At 43.9% G+C, this 24,485-nt stretch overlaps 5 non-coding genes across 5 annotated transcripts; 3 read left to right on the forward strand and 2 right to left on the reverse strand.

Annotated features, from left to right (window-relative positions):
• Positions 1 to 16,900: 16,900 nt before the first annotated feature.
• trnaq-cug (transfer RNA glutamine (anticodon CUG)) lies at positions 16,901 to 16,972 on the reverse strand. Its single transcript has one exon. It is a non-coding gene; the product is annotated as a tRNA-Gln (tRNA).
• A 1,231-nt stretch (positions 16,973 to 18,203) lies between these two features.
• On the forward strand, positions 18,204 to 18,277 carry trnai-aau (transfer RNA isoleucine (anticodon AAU)). The gene has a single exon. It is a non-coding gene; the product is annotated as a tRNA-Ile (tRNA).
• Positions 18,278 to 19,627: 1,350 nt separating this feature from the next.
• Positions 19,628 to 19,699, reverse strand: trnaq-cug (transfer RNA glutamine (anticodon CUG)). The gene has a single exon. It is a non-coding gene; the product is annotated as a tRNA-Gln (tRNA).
• A 1,237-nt stretch (positions 19,700 to 20,936) lies between these two features.
• On the forward strand, positions 20,937 to 21,010 carry trnai-aau (transfer RNA isoleucine (anticodon AAU)). The gene has a single exon. It is a non-coding gene; the product is annotated as a tRNA-Ile (tRNA).
• Positions 21,011 to 23,660: 2,650 nt separating this feature from the next.
• trnai-aau (transfer RNA isoleucine (anticodon AAU)) lies at positions 23,661 to 23,734 on the forward strand. The gene has a single exon. It is a non-coding gene; the product is annotated as a tRNA-Ile (tRNA).
• Positions 23,735 to 24,485: the final 751 nt, after the last annotated feature.

Here is a 24,485-nt window from a genome sequence, read left to right on the forward strand (position 1 = left end):
TTGTGCCGTTTTTGAGATATAGGCCATTGAAAATACATGACATAATATTGACCTAGGTCAATAGGTCAAAACTATAAATAGTCATTAAAACATGTTTTTCTATGGCAAAGGAGCAAGACTAACTCAAAGACCATGAAAAATGGCGGCACAGTGGTGTAAATGGTTAGCACGGTCGCCTCACAGCAAGACGGTTCTGGGTTTGAGCCCAGCGGCCGGTGGGGGCCGTTCTGTGTGAAGTTTGCATGTTCTCCCCGTGTCTGTGTGGGTTTCCTCCAGGTGCTCTGGTTTCCCTCACAGTTCAAAGACATGCAGTTAGGTTAATATGGGATGGCCTTGGGCTGAGGTGCCCTTGAGTGAGGCACCGAACTCCTCCCCGGGCGCTGTTAGCATGGCTGCCACTGCTCTGGATATGTGTGTGCTCATTACTCACACGTGTGTGCAGTGTGTGTTCAGATGGGTTAAATGCAGAGAAGAATTTCACAAGTGTGTGATGAATAAAGTTGTTATTGTTCTTCTTCTAAATAGACAAAACTTTGACTTTTTGCTAGAGTCACCTAATTTTTTTTCCTCTCTCTCTCTCTACACCCTGTTTGCACTGTTATTGGAGATGCTTTAATCTCATTGTACATGTGTATAATGACAATAAAGGCATTCTCTTCTATTCTAGTTGAGAAGTTCAAGGTCATGTAACTCAGTCAAAATAGGTCAAGTCGCTTAACTGATGCAAAATATTTTGAAGCCCTGCAAATAGGGTCTCCGTACCCAATTTGGTGAAAATTCATGAAAAAATGAAGGAGTAGCGATTTAACATATAAGTGACCTTTGACCTAATTCTGGCAAAGGGTCAAGGTCAGAGGTCAAATGAGTGAAAAAAAGTATTAAGGTATAAGGGCCATGGAAGATGGCATGAAAGAATTTTGTCTAGCTTGTCCTGGTACTGTGCCAGGTGGTCCCATTCATAGCCATTCCTGAAAAATTTATGATGTCATAAAATGACGTCATGACATCAGTTGTCGTCATGCATGATATGGAGAGTACAGATAGTCACTACCTATATGCACACCAAGTTTCATGCAGAAATCTTAAAAACTGAGCAAGAAATGACCCTTGTCTAATTACTACTACAACATGTACACTAAACCTAAGCAATTTCAAGATCCCATTTTCAGAGAGATCACGTGACGCATCTATGGAGTTGCACGCTCACTGAGGGAGCTCCTGACACAAAGCCACCTTTTTTCAAAGTTTAACCTCATTTATATCGATTGTGTTGATTTATTTTTGCCGGTTTACTTTTCTAAATGTCTACGGTGCGTAAACAGCTGACTTTAATGCCCTCATCCTCAAAGCAAAAGAAGGAAAAAGTTAACGGAAAGTTCTGATACTGGAGCTACAGCTAATGTTAAAATGGCGGACACTCTGGCAAGACTTGAGTGCGTACTGAAGTCTGAAATGGCAACGATGAGAAGCGAACTATCCTCTCATATGGCTACTGCGTGTTTGAAAATTGAATCGATATCAGGGGAACAGAGAGAACAAAAGAAAATCCTGAATGGCCATGCCCGTCGTTTGGACACTGTCGAACAACAGCTAGTTGAACTACAAGACCGTAGCAGACGTAATAACCTCCATCTGCTTGGGCTCCCCAAAGGTATGGAGAAGGATGATGCAGTAGGCTTTCTCAAAAGATCTCTACCTATTTGGCTACCAATGCTGGTGGACAGAGAGACTGAAACAGAAAGAGCTCATCGCATTTACGTCAGTGCCGCTAACAAGAGACCCCGAGTCGTCATTTTCAAGCTTCTCCGTTTCAACGACCGAGATGTCATACTACGTGAAGTTAGGAAACATGGGCCGATTCGTCTGGACGACGGAGTGATCCTCAGCTTTTTTCCTGACTACTCTCCCACTACTGCCAAGAAACGAAGCTCGTTTACTGCAGTGAGGAAGGAGCTGAGGGATAAGGGAGTTCAGACCTTTCTTCAGTATCCAGCAACTTTGAAAGTGACTTTTAATGGTGAGACTTCCTTTTTGCAAACACCGGAGGAGGCACGTCAGGTCCTCGACTCCTTATCTGAAACTATTGATACAGGTAACATTAGTCCACTAGACTGTTTGGATTGTTTCATGCTAGGACCTATGTTGGTATTGTTTTCATGCTAGCCAAGCCATGTTGCCATCATCGTCCTTTAACTGGCCGTAACAGCAGGTCTTGGCGTCATTTTTTCCTCTCCTTTGAGTTAAACCTACAAACAGTGTTTTCTGAGCTTTATGATACCTTATACCATGTTTTCGAGGAAAGTGCTAATTCTATCGGCAATTATGCTTGACCCCCTTTTTTTTTATATATAATGGGAGAATTTTATCACTTTTTTTAATCACTATCTATAGGCTAGCCTTATGGATGTCTCAAGAACTCAGATCTGTTTTAGTTTTAGGCTACATTGCTGTTTATATAACATGGCTAACCTATGTTTTTTTTTCTTTTTTCTCCTACCTCACACTAAAGCATAGAGGTGATGGTCTTTGTATTAGATAATTGGGCTTGTGTCAGATCCCAGATTATGTGCACACCAGTGCTGATGTCACGGATTACTAAGAGCAGGGCTCTCAAGTCTCACGCATTGAGCGTGACAGTCACGCTTTTCGGTCTTTTGTCACGCACTCCCGCCACACATTGTATTTCTCATGTTGAAAAAAAATTATAATATAAATTTCTCTGGCGCGCCGCTATCGCTATGGAAATGGCAGGAAACAAGCACGTCTCCCATGAGTCGAGCCTGCCACTTACCAGCCAATCAAATAAAGGAAAAGGGCGGGGCTACACAATAGTCAATCAGAAGCACTATTGTATCTGGGTCGATAACAGCTCCACTTGTTCACAGGCAATAACAGACGCTGGTCAGTAATAATAACAGTGACACTAACGTGTGTTTAAAGTGCTGATGACACGAACATGACTCTATGCAATTTCTTAAATAAACTATACAACATGGCAAACATGTTAGATTTCTGTTATAATTACGTGAAAAGAAGCTGTTGTTATGCGAATATCCAACTTTTAATTGCACAGCGCAAGAAAACTGGGTCCGTGGCTCGCGGCCATGCTGTGACGTCAGCGGAAGAACACGCTGCGGTTCACTGGCTGTTCTACTCAATGGAAATGGCGCATGAAAACGCCGGTCTACTTGGCAGCTGGCATCACAGTTCTGAACAAAAGAACAACCAAATACTGGTACTTTAAGCAGTGATCATGATGGCATGATTTTATCTGATTTTAAATAAATGAGATTGATAATAATGTGAATGTTCACAACTAGTACATACAAACTCTGCAGCTTCTCATTCAGCAGCTGCGTCATACTCCGCAAAAACATCAGCAAGAACCTACAATATAAATGGAAATGCAATACACTAAGCTCAAATGACTTTTGGAAAGTATAATTTCTAAATTTTTTCTACATATTCTTGAAGTCGGTCATCGGGGTACTTTCTACCGTTCCCTAACAACGCATGGCAAAGGGTAAAGTGTAGTGTTGCTACGAGTACTTGCTAAAGCCTCCGGTGGAAGATCCTCGATGTGCTGATAAGACATACAGTTCTATATAACACACAAGTGTCACGATAATCACAAAACAGATGCAAATTGTTAAAATACCTAATTTTTAAGCAATCATGTGTTGATCTCTTCCGAATAGAATCTATGATAGCCTACCCTCTTTACCCTTTGCCTCTCGTTGCTAGGCGGCAGTTACATGAAAGCCGCAAGCTTTCACAAGCAAATACATGACTGATATCACGCCGACTTTATGATTACATTTATGATTATCATGAATGTGTACTCTATGATGTGTACTCTATGAGCGCTCTGGAGCGAGTCACTTCCAAGATGGCCACGCAGACTGCAGTGTTACTATTTTTAGCATCATGTCGGAGCACTCTATAGCTCTACGTACCTTTATCTTGTCGTTTCTCAACACATGTTCTGACAGGAGGACTGTCTTTGGAGGAGTCGCCTTGTCCCAGGCGACTGCTGGATCCGGCGTAGCTACTAGTAGACCCCCTCCGGAATACTGTAGGCACTGCTGATGGTAGCAACACACGTTTGTGCTGAACTGCACACCCAAGAGATTCTTTTAAGCTGGGAAGGGTGTCAAAACAATCCAAATCGAAGTGTTCAGAGCACAGGAGAGATGTTGGTGAGGGCTCCCACTTGTCACGAGTGCGCCTGACTTGCTTCACCCACTTCGCATGCAGCTCGGGATCTCTGGGAAACTTGAATAAACTTACTCCATCCTTGTGGGTTTTGGAGCAAAAGCCGGCAACACAACGCGAAGGCATAATAACTATATATATATATATATATATATATATATATATATATATATTAGTGCTGTCAAAAATGTCGCGTTATTAACGCGTTAACTTGACTCAATTTTAACGGCGATAATTTTTTTATCGCGAGATTAACGCTCTGTGACATGATGCCAGGCCCCGCACAGCCAGAGTCCTCTGCCCTCCCCCGAAGAGCCATGGTGCTCGGCTGGTTTCGTTTTCCCATCGGCGGCTCCAGCCCCACTTTGCAGTGGCTGTGACGTGTTATGCTCTGCAATAAAAAAAAAAAAACATTGGTACAACCAGTGTTTGAACTATGCCGATATTTTCGGGGGGGTCCCTTATTTTCCCTTGGGGGGGTGCTTGCGCTTGTCTCAGAGCGCGGCTCTCCATCGCGCGCTCACTTCGGATATGCAAATGCTTCCCGTTACACATGATTGCTATGTCAATAAACATCATTTTGCCAATATTTTAGAGACCCCCCAACATTTCCCAAATCATGTTTTCAAGGGATCTCATGTCTGTTTCAGGGGATCTCGGATCCCCCGAGTACCCCCGTAGTTCGAACGGTGAGTAAGCCCATTCACTTTTTTATGCTGATAAGAGAATTACAATGGCTTTTCATGTGACAAAAATGTGCGATTAAATTGCGATTAATCGCGAGTTAACTACGACAGTCGCGACATTAATCGCAATTAAATATTTTAATCGCTTGACAGCACTAATATATATATATATATATATATATATATATATATATAAAATTTATAATGCATAATAATAATACTAATAATGATAAACTGAACACCTGTCGCATCAACAACAAACTGGTAAGTGAGGAGGAAGATTCTTTCGCTGACGTCATATAGCCCCTCCTCCTCATTCGTCTCCTGGGTGCTGCAGCCCTGTCAAATTTGCCCAAATAGCCGCGTTTTTTTTATCATAACTTGTAAAATAGGCGCCTTCGTGAATTAATATATGGATCATCGGGAATTACTTTTTATGTTATAAAACATCGCCAAAGATGTCAAAAACATGTCATCAGACCTTTAAAGCAGCATGTGAATACCAGTAAGAGTGAAGTTTTTTTTTAAGTTTGTCATTAGTTATGAAAGACCCGTTTGTGAAAGATTAAGTTTGTATTGTTCCAGCAGGCAGCACTGGCCTTTCTGGTCAGAGCTGTGGAGTATGCCATGGATAAACTCCTGTTGGAAGATGCTCTCCTGAAGCATGCGAGATTTATTGATGTGCAGCTGAGGGCTGAGTGTGGGGTTGAAGATGTCCTCTACTTTCTAGACAGGCAAGGGTTTTCACATAATGACTACATATTTTTAAGTTTAATGGTCATGATCACAAAACAAATCTGTCTCTCACTGCATTCTAATCAGTCTTGTACACATTGTGCTCTTTTTAAGATACCAGGAACTCCTTCCTTTTCATGACCCAAAGGAACAGGACCAAATAAGCAGTGGCGTGCACAGACATTTTGGGGAGCAAGTGCTCTGGGGGGAAAAAAGAGCACTTTTTTGCGCATGTGGAACACATTATTATAAAAGTCTGAGATTTAACCCTCCTCTTGTGTTCGGGTCCCCACTGACCCGTTTTAGTTTTTAAAGGTGTAAAACAACCACTTAATGTTAATTTATTACATCAAGGCTTTTTGACTTTGCCAGGAATCTCTAGTTGAACAAAATAGAAAAAGAAATTTTTGTTTTCCTAAATCTGAAAATGGTCTAGCAAAAAATATAATACTTATGTGCAGTTGTTTCTGTATGCGACGGGCTACTTCATGACAAAATAATTACAGCTTGGGGTACAATTACAGCTCGCGCTCAATGGGGCGAGGACGGGACACAGAAGGAAGGGGAGAGAGAGAGAGAGAGAGAGAGAGAGAGAAGAGGAGAGAAGAGTAGACGCCATCTGCTGTCCTGCTCCCGGAACAGCCGCCAAATGATCCTCCGCCAGCTCCACTGCCTGATCCAGCGACGCCGGGCAGTGGCACTGGACCCACTCCGCGGTTCCTGCGGGTAAGCGAGCAACGAACTGTTCCAGCACCACCTGGTCGATGATCCCCTCGGCATCACGGTCTTCAGCCCTCAGCCACCACCAGCAGGCGTCCCGGAGCTGCTGGCCGAACGCGAACGGCCGGCCGACTTCCTCCAAGCGCAGAGCGCGGAAGCGCTGTTGCTTGGGAGTGCGCCCCACGCGCTGGAGGATGGCCCGGCGGAGGTCCGCGCAGGCCAGCCGGCGGTCGGCGGGGAGCTGTAGCGCGGCCAGCTGTGCCTCTCCCGTTAGGAGGGGGAGGAGGCGCACCGCGCGCTGCTCCATCGGCCACCCCGAGGCTTCTGCGACCTGTTCAAATAGCGTGATGAATGTCTCGGGGTCGTCCTGCGGGCCCATCTTGGTGATGGTGAGGGGAGACGGGCCCGCGGCCGGAGCGCTGGTGGACCCCGCCGACGCGAGGAGGTGCCAGAATGCCTCGCGGTCTTCCTGCTGGGCCAGCACCAGGGCTTCAAAGCGCCGCTCTTGTTCCTTCCGGAGGGTGACGAGCGCCTGGTGCTGGCTTTGCTGGGCCGTGGCGAGGGTGTGGACCAGGTCGGCGAACGGGGAGGACTCCATGGGGCTGATCGGTGGGTGCTCCACTCTGGATCCCGGGTTTCGGCACCACTGTAACGGTTCGCTACGTGTGGGCGGAGCACAGAGGACGGCAGGACAGAGATCAGGTGCACACAGAGGCTTTATTGCCGCACTTTTCAGTCTGACAATAGACAGATTCCAAACACACCGAGACACACACTAGCGTCTCGTCCAGGGATGATCTCCTCTGCTCTCGATCTCCCTCCTTAAATAGGGCACGGTCACTGGGAAGACACACACAAACACAGGTTAATTGCCGTCAGGTGTAGTGATTCTGCCACTTACCTTCCCTGACTCCGCCCTCCTGTCACAGACCGGCGCTTGACCACGCCCCCACTGCCACAACCCCTTAATCACCATTGCTTCCAGGTTTGCTATTTGCTATGAGTGGTAGCACCTGTCTGGGTTCCAGCTATGGGTTAAATAGTACATCACCAATACGGCACTGGCAGCAGTGCACTTTTTGGTGCAATGTGGCAGATGAACCCAACAGGGTCAATGGCATACCACCAGATGGCATGCAGAAGAGCCACTCAAATGGCCAATGGATGGCATCACTCGGCAAGTCAGTTGTCACTGTGGGACAACTTCCATACTCATCAGGTCTGTGGCACTTTTATGCACCACTTGGCATCAGGTCTGGAGGTCCAGAGAGTCAACACAATGGGGGCACGACATTGTTAGTCTTATCTTACTGTGCAAGGTGCTTCATTAGGAAAGGAGAATAAGTCTGGTGTGCACTGGTGCGGGCTTCTCGCGGCCCATCTGTGTTTCTGTGCATCCTAATGAAGCAGTCATCATCGCTAGCGATGCACAGCCGACAACGATGACAATAACCATGGTCCCACCCACAGCCAGTCACTGTTCACCATGGTCCCACCCACAGCCAATCACTAGTAACCATGGTCCTACCCACAGCCAAACACTAGTAACCATGGTCCCAGCCACAGCCAATCACTGGTAACTATGGTCCCACCCATGTTGGCTGTCCATTGCTAGCAATGATGACTGCTTCATTAGGATGCACAGAAACGCAGATGAGCCGTGAGGCCTGCACCAGAGCAACAGAATCACCCGCAACAGCGGCATAAATGGCTTGGCCAAGCCACCACGGAATGTCTGGACTTGTGAGCTCTCACATGCTATTCTCCTCTCCTAACAACGCGCCTTGCACAGTAAGGTAAGACAAATGATGTCATGGCCCCATCATATTGTCTTTCTGGACCTCCAGACCTGATGCCAAGTTGTGCACAAAAGTGCCACAGGCCTGACGGGTATTGATGTTGCCCCGCAGTGACAACTGACTTGCTGAGTGATGCCATCCATTGGCCATTTGAGTGGCTCTTCCACATGCCATTTGGTGGTGTGCCATTGACCCTGTTGGGTTCATCTGCTGCATTGCACTGAAAAGCGCCCTGCTCCTAGCACCTTATTGGTGATGTACTATTTAAGCCACAGCCAATCACTGATTACCATGGTCCCAGACCACAGACCAATCACTGATCACCATTGTTTGTCCCACCATCTCACCTTTTTGTTCTTCATTTTAAATATTCTTTTAGGAGATATTACATTTTATAATGAGCTTTACTTTAAAAGGTAATTAAAGGTGGGGGGCGTCGTGGCTGAGGTGGATAAGGTGCCATACCATAAATCCAGGGACCCGGGTTTGATTCCGACCCGAGGTCATTTCCCGATCCCTCCCCGTCTCTCTCCTGCTCATTTCCTGTCTCTACACTGCCTATCCAATAAAGGTGAAAAAAAGCCCCCCCCCCAAAAAAAAGGTACACAACATGCACTCTTAATACCAACACAGTAATATCTGATCGCTATTTCTGGGAGTGTAATGCTGCATCATCATGATGATCTCATTATCTCTAGCCACTTTATCCTGTTCTACAGGGTCGCAGGAGCCTATCCCAGCTGAGTACAGGCGAAAGGCAGGGCACACCCTGGACAAGCCACCAGGTCATCACAGGGCTGACACACAGACAACCCTTCACACTCTCATTCACACCTACGGTCAATTTAGAGTCACCAGTTAACCTAACCTGCATGTCTTTGGACTGTGGGGGAAACTGGAGCACCTGGAGGAAACCCACAGGGAGGATACACAAACTCCATACAGAAAGGCCCTCGCTGGCCACGGGGCTTGAACCCAGACCTTCTTGCTGTGAGGCGACAGCGCTAACCACTACACCACCGTGCCACCCCGTCATCATGATGTTCATCTAAATATAGTGCAAACGCCATCCAAGCATAAAATACCACCATGGCACTCTGTCTGTCATGACTGAACCCCAAATGGCTCAATGTGGATTTGGGAATCACAGCCAGCTTGGCGTCACATCACATCACCCTGTGGTTGATTATTTTCCAATAATGGAACATCCTGAAGTGTTTTATTCCTCTTATATCACTGCAATTTGCCAAGGATTATATAATATAATATATAATATTGTTATATTTTATATAATAATTATATATTATAATTATAATATATAATTATAAAATATAATTATATAATTATTTATTATAATTATATATTATAATATATAATTATATAATTTTATAATCAATATAAAATTAGATCATACTGACTGTACAGCTGCTGCCAGCACCTTTGATCTAAAGGTGGGGCTATTAAATATTATATCTCTTACATCTAAAGCGCTAATGGTTAATGAACTCATTACTGATCAGGAGTTTAATGTACTGTGTTTAACAGAAACATGGATTGTGGCACGGTGGTGTAGTGGTTAGTGCTGTCGCCTCACAGCAAGAAGGTCCTGGGTTTGAGCCCCGGGGCCGGCGAGGGCCTTTCTGTGTGGAGTTTGCATGTTGTCCGTGTGGGTTTCCCCCAAAGACATGCAGGTTAGGTTAACTGGTGACTCTAAATTGACTGTAGGTGTGAATGATTGTCTATGTGTCAGCCCTGTGATGACCTGGTGACTTGTCCAGGGTGTACCCGGCCTTTCGCCCGTAGTCAGCTGGGATAGGCTCCAGCTTGCCTGCGACCCTGTAGAAGGATAAAGCGGCTAGAGATGATGAGATGGATTAAGCCAAATGAATATATAGCATTAAATGAAGCGAGTCCTCCTGGATACAGTTATATACACCAGCCTCCTCTAACTGGCAGAGGTGGAGGCATCGCGGTTATTTATAACGATTATCTAGGTGTAACACAAAAACCTGGTTATAAATTTAATACATTTGAAGTTCTTCATACTCATATAATGTATGTAGCCTCGAAAAATAAGTCTACCCAGTTAATTCCATTGCTTATTATTTACAGGCCCCCGGGGCCATATTCTGAGTTTCTTTCTGAATTTGCAGATTTTATCTCAGATCTGGTTATTTCCTTAGACAAAGCTTTAGTTGTCGGAGATTTTAATATTCACTTCGATAACCCAGAAGACCCTTTAAAAACAGCGTTTGTGTCCATCTTAGACTCAGTCGGGATTAAGCAGAATGTCATAGGACCAACCCATAATGGTGGTCACACCCTTGATCTAATACTAACATTCAGATTAAACGTAGATAATATAGTCATACTTCCACAGTCTGAAGTTATCTCAGATCATTGTCTCATCTCATTCAAGATATGTCTGAGTAATAATATATGCACCTCACCACGCTACTGTATTAAACGTACTTTCATGTCAACTACTGCACAGAGCTTTATAAATGATCTCCCAGAGCTGTCAACTTTGATTGGGTCACTATCAGCCCCTGCAGAACTTGATCAGGCAACTGAATGCTTAGAGTCAACATTCCGCCATACTTTAGATAATGTAGCTCCTCTAAAAAGGAGAATGGTCAGAGACAAAAAAATTAGCACCCTGGTATAATGATGACACTCGCACATTAAAACAGACCACTCGAAAATTGGAACGTAAATGGCGCCAAACAAAATTGGTAGTGTTCAAATTAGCTTGGAAGGAAGTTTGTGCTAAGTTTGTTAGCTTCCTGAAGTATAGAAAAGCTCTTAGTGCTGCGAGATCAACATATTTCTCCTCCCTAAAAGAAGATAACAAAAATAATCCTAGATTCCTATTTAATACTGTAGCAAAATTAACCAGGAATAAGTCCACTATCAACACATGCACACCTGCAGTATGTAGTAGCAACGACTTCATGAATTTTTTTAATGACAAAATTGAGAATATCCGACAAAAAATTCAAACTACTAATTTAAGGTTAGACAATGAAAGTGACCTTGTAGTTAACAATATAACTGTATCAGATCATCAGTTAGAATGTTTTACTCCCCTAAAAGAAGCTGAATTACTTTCATTAATCTCTACATCAAAAGCCTCAACTTGCGTACTAGATCCCTTACCGACACATCTATTCAAACAGATAATGCCTGGAGTAATTGAACCGCTTCTAAAAATAATAAATTCTTCTCTTATGATTGGCTATGTAGCCAAATCCTTTAAACTAGCAGTTATCAAACCCCTGATTAAAAAACCTGACCTTGATCCCTGTCAGCTGTCCAATTATCGGCCAATATCAAACCTCCCCTTTATCTCCAAGATCCTTGAAAAAGCTGTGGCACAGCAGTTATGCTCATATTTACATAGGAATAACATCCATGAAATGTATCAGTCAGGATTTAGACCTCATCATAGCACAGAGACAGCACTGGTTAAAGTAGTAAACGACCTACTGTAGGCGTCTGATCAGGGCTGTGTCTCGCTACTTGTGTTGCTTGACCTTAGTGCAGCATTTGATACCATTGATCATTCCATTCTTCTGGATAGACTAGAAAATGTTGTGGGAGTTAAGGGAATGGCCCTCTCCTGGCTCAGGTCTTATCTAACTGATCGTTATCAGTATGTTGATATAAATGGTGATATTTCTAGACGTACCGAGGTAAAGTTTGGTGTTCCACAAGGTTCTGTCTTGGGTCCACTGCTTTTTTCTCTATATATGTTACCTCTGGGCGATATTATTCGTAAACATTGTATTAGTTTCCACTGTTATGCTGGTGACACACAGTTGTATGTCTCTGCAAAACCTGATGAGAGACACCAGCTTAATAGAATTGAGGAATGTGTTAAGGACATTAGACACTGGATGCTTATTAATTTCCTTCTGCTTAACTCTGACAAGACTGAAGTACTTGTGCTAGGACCACATACAGCTAGAAGTAAGTTTTCTGATTACACAGTGACTCTGGATGGCCTTTCTGTTTCTTCACGTGCAGCAGTAAAAGACCTCGGAGTGATTATTGACCCCAGTCTTTCATTCGAAACTCACATTGATAACATCACCTGGATGGCTTTCTTTCATCTCAGAAATATTGCAAAGATAAGAAATTTAATGTCATTGCATGATGCAGAAAAACTAGTCCATGCTTTCGTTACCTCCAGGTTGGATTATTGTAATGCCTTACTGTCTGGATGTTCCAATAAGTGCATAAACAAGCTCCAGTTAGTTCAAAATGCAGCAGCAAGAGTCCTTACTAGAACTAGAAAATATGACCACATCACGCCTGTCTTATCCACACTGCATTGGCTCCCAATCAAATTTCGTATTGATTATAAAATACTACTATTGACCTTTAAAGCACTAAATGGTCTCGCACCACAGTACCTGAGTGAACTTCTGCTCCTTTATGACCCGCCACGCCTACTTAGATCAAAAGGTGCAGGCTATCTGCTGGTACCTCGTATAGTGAAGGCTACATCAGGGGGCAGAGCCTTTTCTTACAAAGCCCCACAGTTATGGAACAGCCTTCCAAGTAATGTTCGGGAATCAGAAACAGTCTCAGCATTTAAGTCTAGGCTGAAAACATACCTGTTTAGTCAAGCCTTTTGTTAATGGTGTTTATGAGGTAAAGGAGTAGATCTGGAAGGTCCTCAGACATAGAGTGTTTTGGTAAACTGGGATGTATGGATGCTGTCAGTCCCCACTCGCTTGCTCACTCGAGTTTGTTGACGGTGTAGTGGCTGGCTGCTTTATGTCCCGGGGCTCCCTCATGCCTGTGTTACCTTCTGGCTCTCTCCTTTTAGTTATGCTGTCATGGTTAGTTGCCGGAGTCCCTGCTTGTACTCGGTGCAATATGTATACTGCTCCTACTTATTCAGGTGACATTGGGCATACCTAACAACCTGTGTTTTCTTTCCCTCCCCCCCACCCCAAATCTGTCCCTCTGAGTTACATGGAGTCAACAGGAAATCTTTTGGTGGAGACCTCGACTGGCTATCGTAGCCTGCAGGGAATCGGCCGTCAGACATTCTGTCGCATGTCCCAGACCCGGTGAAATGTAACTGAATTGTCTTGGCCAGCCCTAAGGGTCCCATCTGCATCTCATCATTGCTGAGGAGTGTGCTCCCATCACCCAATCAAGCATCCAGCCAGAGCAGGTCATGCTATTTTTTACCATATTAACATGCCATTGTTGTGTGTTATGCCTGATGTAAAGACTCTCGTCTCTGCGAGCCTACCACACAGATTTAATACTTGTCATTTTTAGGGCATACCTAACAACCTGTGTTTTCTTTCTCTCTCTCTCCCCCCCCCCCAATCTGTCCCTCTGAGTTACATGTTGATCCTGGGATTGAGATGCTGGCCTCTTCTGCCCCTCGGACCTGCTTGATCCATCCTGGTACCCTGTGTCTGGTCGGAGTTTTATCGCACCGCTCCTGTGAAGGACGGCCCCATGAGGACAGTTGAGGGGTATACCTGTTAAAACTGTTAATATTATAGTCAGGCTGTCTGTTGTTGCCCAAATGAGGATGGGTTCCCTTTTGAGTCTGGTTCCTCTCGAGGTTTCTTCCTCATGTCGTCTGAGGGAGTTTTTCCTTGCCACTGTCGCCACAGGCTTGCTCATTAGGGATAGATTAGGGATAAAATTAGCTCATGTTTTAAGTCGTTCAAATTCTGTAAAGCTGCTTTGCGACAATGTTTATTGTTAAAAGCGCTATACAAATAAACTTGATTTGATTTGATATATGCAAAAAAAACCTTTAAATAATTGGCTGCAAAGGGATTTAACACTGTTTGGTAGAACAATATTAACCAAGGTTGAATCATTATCTAGATTAATCTATCCAGCGTACTCCTTAGCTATCCCACCAAGAATTGTAAAAGAAATGAATAGAACTCGGGAGGCACGGTGGTGTAGTGGGTAGCGCTGTCGCCTCACAGCAAGAAGGTCCGGGTTCGAGCCCCGTGGCCGGTGAGGGCCTTTCTGTGTGGAGTTTGCATGTTGTGTCCGTGTGGGTTTCCTCCGGGTGCTCTGGTTTCCCCCACAGTCCAAAGACATGCAGGTTAGGTTAACTGGTGACTCTAAATTGACCGTGAGTGTGAATGGTTGTCTGTGTCTATGTGTCAGCCCTGTGATGACCTGGTGGCTTGTCCAGGGTGTACCCCGCCTTTCTCCCATAGTCAGCTGGGATAGGCTCCAGCTTGCCTGTGACCCTGTAGAAGGATAAAGTGGCTAGAGATAATGAGATGAATAGAACTCATTTTAATTTCATATGGAAAAATAAACATCACTACATCAGAAATGGAGATTTGATAAAGGACTATGAGGATGGTGGCATAAAAGCAATTGACTTTGAAATTATGAATGGAATGTTAAAGATCAAATGGATCTGTTCCTTCTTAAGAAATGATGAGATATGGTTCTCGCTGCCTTCTCTTGTTTTCAACAAAGTTGGAGGTATTGAGTTTCAATTAGTATGTGATTTTGAAATATCCAAACTGCCCAAAAAACTCTCTCAATTTCACCAACAGGCTCTGTTATATTGGAAAATGATGTTCAAACATAATTTTAGCCCCCATAATGTGCCATTGTGGAATAATAGGGTGATATTGAGTCAGAGGAGGTCTATGTTAATGGAAGACTGGATGGCAAAACAAATTTGGTCTGTTATGCATATTTTGGATGGAAATGGAAACATTCTTGAGCTAAATGATTTTAATGCTAAATATAGTATGAGTTGCTCCAGTGAGACCTATAGGAAAGTCACACAAAATATCCCAAGAGCCTTTATCCAATTGTTTAAGAATAATATTTTGAACATACCAACTCCAAATTTACACAAAGTAAAGATAGATGGTCTGGATTTAGTAAACGAAAAATGTAACAAATTTTTAAGGCAGTACTTAGTAAACACTTTATCTCCAAGTATAACAAAAAGCTCACTCATTCTGAAAGATTATAACAATTCTGATTTATTATCTATTCGAACAAGACAGGGTTTCCCATACATAGACCATTGTGTGGCGCAGCGCCACACAATGGATTCCTATCGCCACACAATCAGACTCGCGATTTTGAAAATAAAAAAATTCCGTTGCGTATTGTTCCGTTCATTCATAGTGCTCTTTCTTCTCGTTCACGCGCGTGCGCGCACACACCCGCACACACAGAGACAGAAAGACAGAGAGGCATGTACACAGGCCTGCCGTTGCGCATATACCTGGACTGCAAGTAGTCCTGTTAGGCTAATTAAAAATAACGCAGCCTTCCCGATTCGCCTTCCGACCCCTTATTTTAAAAGGTAGCCTACGTCGTGCTCATGATGAGCTTTATCATAGCCTTCTTGGCTTACAGGAAACGGACATCCCTGAGTCAGGCTATAAACCAATTTCGATGCATACAGTAGCAGCTTGACGCGAGGAACCGGCCTTATTGCATTATCCCGTTTATCCCGCTTCAGCATTCATGCAAGTTATTAATAATGGCTTGACATTCACAATAAATAAGGATTTCCCACTAGCCCAAATAAAATGTTATACTCGCGGGGATGCCTAGTTGATGCTATCTGAAGCATAAAATCTGAATATTTTAAGAAACATCTTTATTAGCTTTACTGGCAAAGTAGAATTGCGAGCGGGATTTCTCAGCTATGAATAGGGCAAGCACATAGAAATTCAGTATTCCTTTGTATATTTTTTGATGTAATAGAAATTTTTAGTGCTTTGATGATGAAGAAAATGTACTTTTTATCCATAGATTAAAACAGACCTCAGGAATAGGCTCCAAGGGGAACACCTGGCAGCCTGCTTACGAATCTCCATAAATGGTCCCGAACCCAATTACTTCCCTTACGATAGGGCACTTGAGTTTTTTTTCAGGAAGCCACGCAGAATTAAATGTTCTGATAGGGCATGCAGGCTTTGCACCAATTAGGGTAATGCGTTTTGATTATTGTTAGTTGCCTTGGTGTTACAGGGATGCAAACACAACCATGGTCAACAAAGAGTGAGGTAGCGTGGCGACGCGGACCCCACACACACACACACAATATCAGTCAGACAACAGTTTCAACAAAACAGAACATTTATTAATTACTATTATTTATTAATTCAGTTCCCAATCCATCTTCAGTTCCCCACCCCAAAGTCAGTCCATCTTTACTCCTTTTTCTTCCTTTTCTTTGCCACTTCCTGAAGTTTGTGTAGTGCCTTGGATGTATGCACCACGAACTCATAACACACACATGGGTTACACATTACCATTTGATCACTCGATGTTCTAAAATAGCAGCTAGTCGGGTGCTAACGGTTAGCATTTTAAGTAAGTCAGACAGCCACAAGCTTTAATAAGACCAATTCTTGCACGTATAGAACGGTATTACGGCACCTAAATATTATCTAGGAACAAAAAACAATAGTCTTTAACCCGTGTAGACACTACGTTGAGAACATAGACAGTCATCATGCAACTCCTCAAATAACATTACGTTTTTCAGGCGTTTTTTACCCCAAGGATAGGTCATGGCTAATATGGTTAGATGAAGGAGGCTAGGTTACGAGAGACAAAGTTAAAAAATATGTATATATACGGTATCTTGAAGAGAACTTGTTCCATGTTGATGGAAACAAAGGGTTTGGGATATGCAAGCTTCCTCAAAAGCAGCCTTCAGGTGAAATACATTATTTAAAGAGGGGCAAAGAGCAGCTTCAGAGGTTCCACTGAGAGTTGAACTCAGACCACTGGATTCAGAGTCCAGAGTGCTAACCATTACACCATGGAACCAAGACACAGCTGCAAGATTGTTTTTACCATCAAATTACTGCCATATAACTGACCTCGCTCTGGCAAAAAATTTAGCACCCACTTGGCCAAAGGTGTACACAAACCACCAATCCCCGGGAATGAATCAGGGACCTTCAGTCTTACGCTCTCCCTACTGAGCTATTTCAGCATGCCCTACAGGGTTTAACTCATGGCTTCTTCCATGCAGTCGGATACAGCCTTTGGCCCTTGTGAAATGTATGCAGCAAGCAGAAATTTGTTTTTGAGATCACATTCCATTATATTACATTATAGGCATTAAGCAGATGCACAACATCAACTCATCAGACTTGGAGGTAGACCGCCAGATTCAAGCTGCCACCAAAGCCTTCGGTGCTTTACAAAAGCAACTATGGTCTCGCCATGACATCAAGAGAACCAGCAAGTTGAAAGTATACAACGCCGCAGTCTTATCACCTCTGCTTTACGCCAACGAATGTATGAGGCTCTACGGTAAACACTTCAAGTATCTGACCAGGCTACAACTGCGATACCTGCATCAAATCCTCAAAATAAGATGGCAGGACAAGGTCCCCGATGTAGAAGTCCTCAGGCGAGCCAAAACAGTAAGCGTGGAAGCACTTATCACAGCCTCCCAACTTCGTTGGGCTGGACACGTCTGGCGCACGCTTGACACGCGACTACCCGAAGCCGTTTTCTACGGAGAACTGAGCCTAGGAAAGAGGCTGACAGAAACAAGGAGGACAAAAACTGAGGTACAAAGACGTTTGGAAGAGGAACATGAAGAATGCCCTCATTATCGATCAGTCTTTTAAAACTACCTAATTTCCTGACATGGGATCCTTGGCCTGCTTCTCCTTCTTTTGACGCATGTTTCAGGAAGCAGATGTTGCTTTATTGTTCAGTGTGAGCAATTGGGTCGAGGTTGGTGAGAAGTGGTTCTTCAGAGCACATGGTGGCTTTTGGACCACCATGTTGAAGAAGGGAAGTAGGTGTGCATCCTTCTTTCACATTGTTAAAGCTATCCATGCTGACTTTGCTCAGTAGATAGAATACGTTTTTGAGACTGGATGTCGGGATTTTCATCCCCCTGTGTAAATACTGTATGTGAGTGGGTCGAACTGTGGGCTTCAAAACAATAATCAAGAGAAAAGACATCTGTTCAAGGCAAAGTCACTGCCTCGTCACTATTTAGTGAAGCACCTCAGCAGCCATGACATTTTTTTTTTTTGGCCAGTTAGCTCAGTTGGTTAGAGTGTGGTGCTAATAACACCAAGGTCACAGGTTCAATCCCTGTACTGGCCAGTTCTTTCCTTTACAGGTCCTGTTGTTGTCAGGACAGGGGAAGCCTTTTTCTGTTGAGGGAAATGTTCTGCAAAACAAGAGCTTCTCTGGTTGTTTTGCAAAATGCCAATCGATTCCTTGTATCTGGATGTGCCTTTGAAATACAGTAACTCAACTGATTGCAGGACGCAGGAAATTCAAATACACGCATGAGATTGCCTCAAAGAGAAGCACTAATGAATCTCGTAAAAATCAGTGCTCCTTTTTCAATTCATCTAATTGTGCTTCATTTTGAAAGTAACTTTAATTTCATAAACTCTAAAAGGTATCTTTAGTTGCTTGAATCACTCAAAACCACTCCAAAACATAGCAATTACCGAACGATCCAGGAAGGTAGTAGCCATTGTTAGGGTATGATAGACAGATAGATGGTCTTTTTCTTTGTATTTTCTCTTCTCTTATTCACCACTAAATAATACAGTCATTAGCTAACTGCTTTTCCAGAAAGTCCATAGTGAGAATTCACCAGTTGAACACTATTTCATTCTGAGCGGACTGACTCAGGTGTTTTTCATTTAAAGTGCACAGGATCTGATCAGAACTTGAGCTCGTTCACAGCCCAACCCACACAATCCAATCTGGCAACAGAGGGTACAATGGATGGTCCATCACACCATGTGAGCAGACCAAGTGAGTTAAACATTGATGGGCAGTTATCACTCTGATTTGGTTCTAGGGGCACAGCCAATTATGCTTTCCATCCATCCATCCATCCATCCATTATCTGTAACCACTTATCTTGTACAGGGTCGCAAGCAAGGTGGGGCCTATTCCAGCTGACTATGGGCGAGAGGCAGGGCACACCCTGGACAAGTCACCAGATCATCACAGGGCTAACACATAAAGACAAACAACCATTCACACCTACAGTCAATTTAGACCCACCAATTAACCTAACCTGCATGTCTTCAGGGGAAAACAGAGCACCCAGAGGAAACCCACACAGGCACAGGAAGAACATGCATCCTCCACACAGAAAGGCCCCCATCAGCCACTGGGCTCAAACCCAGAACATGCTGGCTGTGAGGCGACAGCGTTAACCACTACACGACTGTGCCACCGCCAACTGTTCTAATGCTCCCCGAGCCACCATGTTGCACCCAAATCCAGACCTATAGTGCCCAATATCATTGAAGCTGTGATGGTACTGGAATAAACCTCAGATCCAAAATTGCAGAAGTGGACCATACCTATCTTGAAGAGAACTTGTTCCATGTTGATAGAAACAAAGAGTTTGGGATATGCAAGCTTGCTCAAAAGCAGCCTTCAGGTGAAATACATTATTTAAAGAGGTGCAAAGAGCAGCTTCAGAGGTTCCACTAAGAGTTGAACTCAGACCACTAGATTCAGAGTCCAGAGTGCTAACCATTACACCATGGAACCAAGACACAGCTGCAAGATTGTTTTTACCATCAAATTACTGCCATATAACTGACCTCGCTCTGGCAAAAAATTTAGCACCCACTTGGCCAAAGGTGTACACAAACCACCAATCCCGATACCCGGGAATGAATCAGGGATCTTCAGTCTTACGCTCTCCCTACTGAGCTATTTCAGCATGCCCTACAGGGTTTAACTCATGGCTTCTTCCATGCAGTCGGATACAGCCTTTGGCCCATGTGAAATGTATGCAGCAAGCAGAAATTTGTTTTTGAGATCACATTCCATTATATTACATTATAGGCATTAAGCAGATGCACAACATCAACTCATCAGACTTGGAGGTAGACCGCCAGATTCAAGCTGCCACCAAAGCCTTCGGTGCTTTACAAAAGCAACTATGGTCTCGCCATGACATCAAGAGAACCAGCAAGTTGAAAGTATACAACGCCGCAGTCTTATCACCTCTGCTTTACGCCAACGAATGTATGAGGCTCTACGGTAAACACTTCAAGTATCTGACCAGGCTACAACTGCGATACCTGCATCAAATCCTCAAAATAAGATGGCAGGACAAGGTCCCCGATGTAGAAGTCCTCAGGCGAGCCAAAACAGTAAGCGTGGAAACACTTATCACAGCCTCCCAACTTCGTTGGGCTGGACACGTCTGGCGCACGCTTGACACGCGACTACCCGAAGCCGTTTTCTACGGAGAACTGAGCCTAGGAAAGAGGCTGACAGAAACAAGGAGGACAGAAACTGAGGTACAAAGACGTTTGGAAGAGGAACATGAAGAATGCCCTCATTATCGATCAGTCTTTTAAAACTACCTAATTTCCTGACATGGGATCCTTGGCCTGCTTCTCCTTCTTTTGACGCATGTTTCAGGAAGCAGATGTTGCTTTATTGTTCAGTGTGAGCAATTGGGTCGAGGTTGGTGAGAAGTGGTTCTTCAGAGCACATGGTGGCTTTTGGACCACCATGTTGAAGAAGGGAAGTAGGTGTGCATCCTTCTTTCACATTGTTAAAGCTATCCATGCTGACTTTGCTCAGTAGATAGAATACGTTTTTGAGACTGGATGTCGGGATTTTCATCCCCCTGTGTAAATACTGTATGTGAGTGGGTCGAACTGTGGGCTTCAAAACAATAATCAAGAGAAAAGACATCTGTTCAAGGCAAAGTCACTGCCTCGTCACTATTTAGTGAAGCACCTCAGCAGCCATGACATTTCTTTTCTTCGGCCAGTTAGCTCAGTTGGTTACAGTGTGGTGCTAATAACACCAAGGTCACAGGTTCAATCCCTGTACTGGCCAGTTCACTCCTTTACAGGTCCTGTTGTTGTCAGGACAGGGGAAGCCTTTTTCTGTTGAGGGAAATGTTCTGCAAAACAAGAGCTTCTCTGGTTGTTTTGCAAAATGTCAATCGATTCCTTGTATCTGGATGTGCCGTTGAAATACAGTAACTCAACTGATTGCAGGACGCAGGAAATTCAAATACACGCATGAGATTGCCTCAAAGAGAAGCACTAATGAATCTCGTAAAAATCAGTGCTCCTTTTTCAATTCATCTAATTGTGCTTCATTTTGAAAGTAACTTTAATTTCATAAACTCTAAAAGGTATCTTTAGTTGCTTGAATCACTCAAAACCACTCCAAAACATAGCAATTACCGAAGGATCCAGGAAGGTAGTAGCCATTGTTAGGGTATGATAGACAGATAGATGGTCTTTTTCTTTGTATTTTCTCTTCTCTTATTCACCACTAAATAATACAGTCATTAGCTAACTGATTTTCCAGAAAGTCCAGAGTGAGAATTCACCAGTTGAACACTATTTCATTCTGAGCGGACTGACTCAGGTGTTTTTCATTTAAAGTGCACAGGATCTGATCAGAACTTGAGCTCGTTCACAGCCCAACCCACACAATCCAATCTGGCAACAGAGGGTACAATGGATGGTCCATCACACCATGTGAGCAGACCAAGTGAGTTAAACATTGATGGGCAGTTATCACTCTGATTTGGTTCTAGGGGCACAGCCAATTATGCTTTCCATCCATCCATCCATCCATCCATTATCTGTAACCACTTATCTTGTACAGGGTCGCGAGCAAGGTGGGGCCTTTTCCAGCTGACTATGGGCGAGAGGCAGGGCACACCCTGGACAAGTCACCAGATCATCACAGGGCTAACACATAAAGACAAACAACCATTCACACCTACAGTCAATTTAGACCCACCAATTAACCTAACCTGCATGTCTTCAGGGGAAAACAGAGCACCCAGAGGAAACCCACACAGGCACAGGAAGAACATGCATCCTCCACACAGAAAGGCCCCCATCAGCCACTGGGCTCAAACCCAGAACATGCTGGCTGTGAGGCGACAGCGTTAACCACTACACGACTGTGCCACCGCCAACTGTTCTAATGCTCCCCGAGCCACCATGTTGCACCCAAATCCAGACCTATAGTGCCCTATATCATTGAAGCTGTGATGGTACTGGAATAAACCTCAGATCCAAAATTGCAGAAGTGGACCATACCTATCTTGAAGAGAACTTGTTCCATGTTGATGGAAACAAAGGGTTTGGGATATGCAAGCTTGCTCAAAAGCAGCCTTCAGGTGAAATACATTATTTAAAGAGGTGCAAAGAGCAGCTTCAGAGGTTCCACTGAGAGTTGAACTCAGACCACTAGATTCAGAGTGCTAACCATTACACCATGGAACCAAGACGCAGCTGCAAGATTGTTTTTACCATCAAATTACTGCCATATAACTGACCTCGCTCTGGCAAAAAATTTAGCACCCACTTGGCCAAAGGTGTACACAAACCACCAATCCCGATACCCGGGAATGAATCAGGGACCTTCAGTCTTACGCTCTCCCTACTGAGCTATTTCAGCATGCCCTACAGGGTTTAACTCATGGCTTCTTCCATGCAGTCGGATACAGCCTTTGGCCCTTGTGAAATGTATGCAGCAAGCAGAAATTTGTTTTTGAGATCACATTCCATTATATTACATTATAGGCATTAAGCAGATGCACAACATCAACTCATCAGACTTGGAGGTAGACCGCCAGATTCAAGCTGCCACCAAAGCCTTCGGTGCTTTACAAAAGCAACTATGGTCTCGCCATGACATCAAGAGAACCAGCAAGTTGAAAGTATACAACGCCGCAGTCTTATCACCTCTGCTTTACGCCAACGAATGTATGAGGCTCTACGGTAAACACTTCAAGTATCTGACCAGGCTACAACTGCGATACCTGCATCAAATCCTCAAAATAAGATGGCAGGACAAGGTCCCCGATGTAGAAGTCCTCAGGCGAGCCAAAACAGTAAGCGTGGAAACACTTATCACAGCCTCCCAACTTCGTTGGGGTGGACACGTCTGGCGCACGCTTGACACGCGACTACCCGAAGCCGTTTTCTATGGAGAACTGAGCCTAGGAAAGAGGCTGACAGAAACAAGGAGGACAGAAACTGAGGTACAAAGACGTTTGGAAGAGGAACATGAAGAATGCCCTCATTATCGATCAGTCTTTTAAAACTACCTAATTTCCTGACATGGGATCCTTGGCCTGCTTCTCCTTCTTTTGACGCATGTTTCAGGAAGCAGATGTTGCTTTATTGTTCAGTGTGAGCAATTGGGTCGAGGTTGGTGAGAAGTGGTTCTTCAGAGCACATGGTGGCTTTTGGACCACCATGTTGAAGAAGGGAAGTAGGTGTGCATCCTTCTTTCACATTGTTAAAGCTATCCATGCTGACTTTGCTCAGTAGATAGAATACGTTTTTGAGACTGGATGTCGGGATTTTCATCCCCCTGTGTAAATACTGTATGTGAGTGGGTCGAACTGTGGGCTTCAAAACAATAATCAAGAGAAAAGACATCTGTTCAAGGCAGTCAATGCCTCGTCACTATTTAGTGAAGCACCTCAGCAGCCATGACATTTTTTTTCTTTGGCCAGTTAGCTCAGTTGGTTAGAGTGTGGTGCTAATAACACCAAGGTCACAGGTTCAATCCCTGTACTGGCCAGTTCTCTCCTTCACAGGTCCTGTTGTTGTCAGGACAGGGGAAGCCTTTTTCTGTTGAGGGAAATGTTCTGCAAAACGAGCTTCTCTGGTTGTTTTGCAAAATGTCAATCGATTCCTTGTATCTGGATGTGCCATTGAAATACAGTAACTCAACTGATTGCAGGACGCAGGAAATTCAAATACACGCATGAGATTGCCTCAAAGAGAAGCACTAATGAATCTCGTAAAAATCAGTGCTCCTTTTTCAATTCATCTAATTGTGCTTCATTTTGAAAGTAACTTTAATTTCATAAACTCTAAAAGGTATCTTTAGTTGCTTGAATCACTCAAAACCACTCCAAAACATAGCAATTACCGAAGGATCCAGGAAGGTAGTAGCCATTGTTAGGGTATGATAGACAGATAGATGGTCTTTTTCTTTGTATTTTCTCTTCTCTTATTCACCACTAAATAATAGAGTCATTAGCTAACTGCTTTTCCAGAAAGTCCATAGTGAGAATTCACCAGTTGACCACTATTTCATTCTGAGCGGACTGACTCAGGTGTTTTTCATTTAAAGTGCACAGGATCTGATCAGAACTTGAGCTCGTTCACAGCCCAACCCACACAATCCAATCTGGCAACAGAGGGTACAATGGATGGTCCATCACACCATGTGAGCAGACCAAGTGAGTTAAACATTGATGGGCAGTTATCACTCTGATTTGGTTCTAGGGGCACAGCCAATTATGCTTTCCATCCATCCATCCATC

Source organism: Neoarius graeffei, chromosome 3, assembly GCF_027579695.1.
Source record: "Neoarius graeffei isolate fNeoGra1 chromosome 3, fNeoGra1.pri, whole genome shotgun sequence".
In the NCBI taxonomy this organism is placed as follows: domain Eukaryota; kingdom Metazoa; phylum Chordata; class Actinopteri; order Siluriformes; family Ariidae; genus Neoarius; species Neoarius graeffei.